This window comes from Oncorhynchus nerka, linkage group LG28 (genome assembly GCF_034236695.1).
Source record: "Oncorhynchus nerka isolate Pitt River linkage group LG28, Oner_Uvic_2.0, whole genome shotgun sequence".
In the NCBI taxonomy this organism is placed as follows: domain Eukaryota; kingdom Metazoa; phylum Chordata; class Actinopteri; order Salmoniformes; family Salmonidae; genus Oncorhynchus; species Oncorhynchus nerka.
The window spans coordinates 44880131-44886149 of NC_088423.1; positions in this window are offsets into that span (position 1 = coordinate 44880131).

A 6019-nucleotide genomic window follows, 5' to 3' on the forward strand; every position below is an offset into this window, starting at 1 on the left:
GTCGTGTACAGGCAAAAGGTCAAAACCAGTTCACAGTCTACTAGGTACCGAAGGTCAGGGCAGGCAGAATGGTCAGGCAGGCAGGAATGGAGTCCAAAAAACAGGCAAGGGTCAAAACTGGGAGGACTAGCAAAGAGAAGAGTAGAGCGAAAGGAGTATGGGACAAAACACGCTGGTTGACTTGACAAACATACAAGACGAACTGACACATAGAGACAGGAAACACAGGGATAAATACACTGGGGAAAATAAGCGACACCTGGAGGGGGTGGAGACAATCACAAGGACAGGTGAAACAGATCAGGGTGTGACATCAGGAGAAAGATCGAGTGAGCCATTTGTAAGAGGGACAGTGAGACCGTACACGGAAACAAATGGTTAAATGCTTCTTCCTCGGCTCTTAAGGTTCCTCGGAGAACTCTTGCCCGATAACATAACTTAGATTTAAGTGTATGGTTCTTGACATGGCATCTACTGTTCTTCAGAATTCTAAAAGGTTCTTGAAATTACATGGAATCCTGCAGAGATGTGTCCTTTTCATAGCACACAGTAAATTGGCCAGCGTTAACTAATGTTGATTCTTCAGAGTATCATTTTAAGTGGTGATTCAAGAGCTAAATTAACACTGTAAATAGTTAAATTGACAGTCAGTAGTGTAAAATAACCCGTAGTTGAACCAAAACCAAGCCCATCATTATCATATTTCCCAGCATGTTCTTTTGCAGGTTGATTTTTGTTTGTTTCAATATCTATGTTTTTGCTAATTGATTGATTAATGAATCTTATGCTACTCAAATATAAATATTTCTAAACTATTCCTATCTGCTACTTGGACTTATTGCACCAGTTACTGAAATGGTTGTCCCAGTTTAGGGTTGTCTCATATCTTGATCTTCCCAACCCTGGCAGTCATTCTGTATGCAGGTTGCAGGTGAATAAAACAAAAAAGTTGGATAACACTACTGTCAGGATTTCAATAGGAATTACACATCTCTTTGCAAGCCAGCATAATGTGATTTACAGGCCTGATGTGGCCTGTAAACGTTATGTTTCAGCCCATTGTATTATGGTAAAATGAGTCCCTCCGGGTTGGAGCGAGCGGTTGGATCCGCACTTCGGTCCGCAGGTAGTATAACTTTTCATTACATTTCATTATAGTACAACGGTTTGATTTGTCTAATCTTAGCAATTTCTTCTTAGCTAGCTACACAGCCGTCTTTGTATCAAAGATAATTGCGTAATTATCGTATTTCGTCGTCCTAACGTAGTCTACACTGCTATCTGCCCAGCAGCTAGCCAGCTAGCAAACGTCCACCGGCTACCGAATAGCAGCACTGTAGAAACTATAACACTCAACTGAACGACTTGATTAGTGTAGTGTTAGCTAGCTACATAGTTGTCCTTGCTGTCTTCGTATCCAAGATAATTGTGTAGTTTAGAGTGTGTAGTCTTAGAGTGATTATCTTAATTTACCGAGGTTAGCTAGCCAGCTATTTGTCGTCCTTAACGTAGGAGACACTGCTAGCTAGCCAACAGCTAGCCAACGTCTACCGAATAGAACTTCCGCACTCAATAACCCGGTCGCATTCCGCTTCGCTCCACAGGTAGTATCACATTTTCATTTCATTTCATTACAGTACAACGGTTTGATTTGTTTGATCGTAGCTAGCTACATAGCTAGCTACATAGCTGTCTTTGTATCAAAGATAATTGTGTAGTCTAGAGCGATTTTCTAGGTTAGCTAGCCAGCTATTGTCGTTCTTTTAACGCAACGTAACGTAATCAACACTGCTAGCTAGCCAGCTAGCCCCCGAATAGCAGCACTGTAGAAACTATCACACTCAACGGAACGACTTGATTAATGTAGTGTCAACAACGCAGCCACTGCCAGCTAGCCTACAAAGTCAACAACGCAGCCACTGCCAGCTAGCCTACTTCAGCAGTACTGTATCATTTTAATCATTTTAGTCAATAAGATTCTTGCTACGTAAGCTTAACTTTCTGAACATTCGAGACGTGTAGTCCACTTGTCATTCAATCTCCTTTGCATTAGCGTAGCCTCTTCTGTAGCCTGTCAACTATGTGTCTGCCTATCCCTGTTCTCTCCTCTCTGCACAGACCATACAAACGCTCCACACCGCGTGGCCGCGCCACCTAATCTGGTGGTCCCAGCGCGCACGACCCACGTGGAGTTCCAGGTCTCCGGTAGCCTCTGGAACTGCCGATCTGCGGCCAACAAGGCAGAGTTCATCTCAGCCTATGCCTCCCTCCAGTCCCTCGACTTCTTGGCACTGACGGAAACATGGATCACCACAGATAACACTGCTACTCCTACTGCTCTCTCTTCGTCCGCCCACGTGTTCTCGCACACCCCGAGAGCTTCTGGTCAGCGGGGTGGTGGCACCGGGATCCTCATCTCTCCCAAGTGGTCATTCTCTCTTTCTCCCCTTACCCATCTGTCTATCGCCTCCTTTGAATTCCATGCTGTCACAGTTACCAGCCCTTTCAAGCTTAACATCCTTATCATTTATCGCCCTCCAGGTTCCCTCGGAGAGTTCATCAATGAGCTTGATGCCTTGATAAGCTCCTTTCCTGAGGACGGCTCACCTCTCACAGTTCTGGGCGACTTTAACCTCCCCACGTCTACCTTTGACTCATTCCTCTCTGCCTCCTTCTTTCCACTCCTCTCCTCTTTTGACCTCACCCTCTCACCTTCCCCCTAGTCACAAGGCAGGCAATACGCTCGACCTCATCTTTACTAGATGCTGTTCTTCCACTAACCTCATTGCAACTCCCCTCCATGTCTCCGACCACTACCTTGTATCCTTTTCCCTCTCGCTCTCATCCAACACTTCCCACACTGCCCCTACTCGGATGGTATCGCGCCGTCCCAACCTTCGCTCTCTCTCCCCCGCTACTCTCTCCTCTTCCATCCTATCATCTCTTCCCTCTGCTCAAACCTTCTCCAACCTATCTCCTGATTCTGCCTCCTCAACCCTCCTCTCCTCCCTTTCTGCATCCTTTGACTCTCTATGTCCCCTATCCTCCAGGCCGGCTCGGTCCTCCCCTCCCGCTCCGTGGCTCGACGACTCATTGCGAGCTCACAGAACAGGGCTCCGGGCAGCCGAGCGGAAATGAAGGAAAACTCGCCTCCCTGCGGACCTGGCATCCTTTCACTCCCTCCTCTCTACATTTTCCTCTTCTGTCTCTGCTGCTAAAGCCACTTTCTACCACTCTAAATTCCAAGCATCTGCCTCTAACCCTAGGAAGCTCTTTGCCACCTTCTCCTCCCTCCTGAATCCTCCTCCCCTCCCCCCCCTCCCTCTCTGCAGATGACTTCTTCAACCATTTTGAAAAGAAGGTCGACGACATCCGATCCTCGTTTGCTAAGTCAAACGACACCGCTGGTTCTGCTCACACTGCCCTACCCTGTGCTCTGACCTCTTTCTCCCCTCTCTCTCCAGATGAAATCTCGCGTCTTGTGACGGCCAGCCGCCCAACAACCTGCCCGCTTGACCCTATCCCCTCCTCTCTTCTCCAGACCATTTCCGGAGACCTTCTCCCTTACCTCACCTCGCTCATCAACTCATCCCTGACCGCTGGCTACGTCCCTTCCTTCTTCAAGAGAGCGAGAGTTGCACCCCTTCTGAAAAAACCTACACTCGATCCCTCCGATGTCAACAACTACAGACCAGTATCCCTTCTTTCTTTTCTCTCCAAAACTCTTGAACGTGCCGTCCTTGGCCAGCTCTCCCGCTATCTCTCTCAGAATGACCTTCTTGATCCAAATCAGTCAGGTTTCAAGACTAGTCATTCAACTGAGACTGCTCTTCTCTGTATCACGGAGGCGCTCCGCACTGCTAAAGCTAACTCTCTCTCCTCTGCTCTCATCCTTCTAGACCTATCGGCTGCCTTCGATACTGTGAACCATCAGATCCTCCTCTCCACCCTCTCCGAGTTGGGCATCTCCGGCGCGGCCCACGCTTGGATTGCGTCCTACTTGACAGGTCGCTCCTACCAGGTGGCGTGGCGAGAATCTGTCTCCTCACCACGTGCTCTCACCACTGGTGTTCCCCAGGGCTCTGTTCTAGGCCCTCTCCTATTCTCGCTATACACCAAGTCACTTGGCTCTGTCATAACCTCACATGGTCTCTCCTATCATTGCTATGCAGACAACACACAATTAATCTTCTCCTTTCCCCCTTCTGATGACCAGGTGGCGAATCGCATCTCTGCATGTCTGGCAGACATATCAGTGTGGATGACGGATCACCACCTCAAGCTGAACCTCGGCAAGACGGAGCTGCTCTTCCTCCCGGGGAAGGACTGCCCGTTCCATGATCTCGCCATCACGGTTGACAACTCCATCGTGTCCTCCTCCCAGAGCGCCAAGAACCTTGGCGTGACCCTGGACAACACCCTGTCGTTCTCAACTAACATCAAGGCGGTGGCCCGTTCCTGTAGGTTCATGCTCTACAACATCCGCAGAGTACGACCCTGCCTCACACAGGAAGTGGCGCAGGTCCTAATCCAGGCACTTGTCATCTCCCGTCTGGATTACTGCAACTCGCTGTTGGCTGGGCTCCCTGCCTGTGCCATTAAACCCCTACAACTCATCCAGAACGCCGCAGCCCGTCTGGTGTTCAACCTTCCCAAGTTCTCTCACGTCACCCCGCTCCTCCGCTTTCTCCACTGGCTTCCAGTTGAAGCTCGCATCCGCTACAAGACCATGGTGCTTGCCTACGGAACTGTGAGGGGAACGGCACCTCAGTACCTCCAGGCTCTGATCAGGCCCTACACCCAAACAAGGGCACTGCGTTCATCCACCTCTGGCCTGCTCGCCTCCCTACCACTGAGGAAGTACAGTTCCCGCTCAGCCCAGTCAAAACTGTTCGCTGCTCTGGCCCCCCAATGGTGGAACAAACTCCCTCACGACGCCAGGACAGCGGAGTCAATCACCACCTTCCGGAGACACCTGAAACCCCACCTCTTTAAGGAATACCTAGGATAGGATAAAGTAATCCCTCTCAACCCCCCTTAAAAGATTTAGATGCACTACTGTTCCACTGGATGTCATAAGGTGAATGCACCAATTTGTAAGTCGCTCTGGATAAGAGCGTCTGCTAAATGACTTAAATATAAATGTAAATGTAACCTGGCGTAAAATGGTCATCAGTAGTGATAAATAGTGATTCAAAATCCAGCTCCTCTATTATTTTTGTTTAGGAGCTGAATGATACATTACCCAAGTCTTCTCAACACCTGCAACGGGAGGGTGTTTTAAAACCATCAACTGCACGTTTAGAAACAGTTTGTGGGGAAACACTGACCTCTGATTTCTTCCTCAATATTCAGTGTAGACAAATACACTGCAATGTTCTTCCTGCAAGACTCCCTGATTCTTAAATGGTATAGGCCTAAGTACATTGATACAATAAGTAACAAAACATATTCATTTTTCTTCTCCAAACAAGACTGTGTGTGTGTGTGTGTGTGTGTGTGTGTGTGTGTGTGTGTGTGTGTGTGTGTGTGTGTGTGTGTGTGTGTGTGTGTGTGTGTGTGTGTGTGTGTGTGTGTGTGTGTGTGTGTGTGTGTGTGTGTGTGTGAATGTATGGTGCAGACAGACTGTGGATGACTATAGTTTGGGTGAGTGTAAGTGTGTGTATTTGTGTCTGACTCAGAGTTATGTCTGTGTTAATGCACAGTGTCAGTTATCCTCTAGAGGAGATTATTTAGATAAACAGAGTCATTACTCAGTGTGTTATCTGAGAGACAAGAGGAGTGTGAGAGACCACAGCACAGCCGTCACGCCTGTTACAGCCTTCAGCGTGTGCTATCGCAGTGCATCGCACAGGTGGTCTTAGAGGTGTGTGTGTTTGTGTGAGCGTTTGTGTGTGTGTGTGTGTCAGCAGTGCTTATTAAGTTACAACAGAGCGAAGGGTCAGACCTAGCGGTCACGTTTTGCGCCCCATTCTCCCTCCTGTGTTGTGTGTGTGTGTGTGTGTGTGTGTGTGTGTAT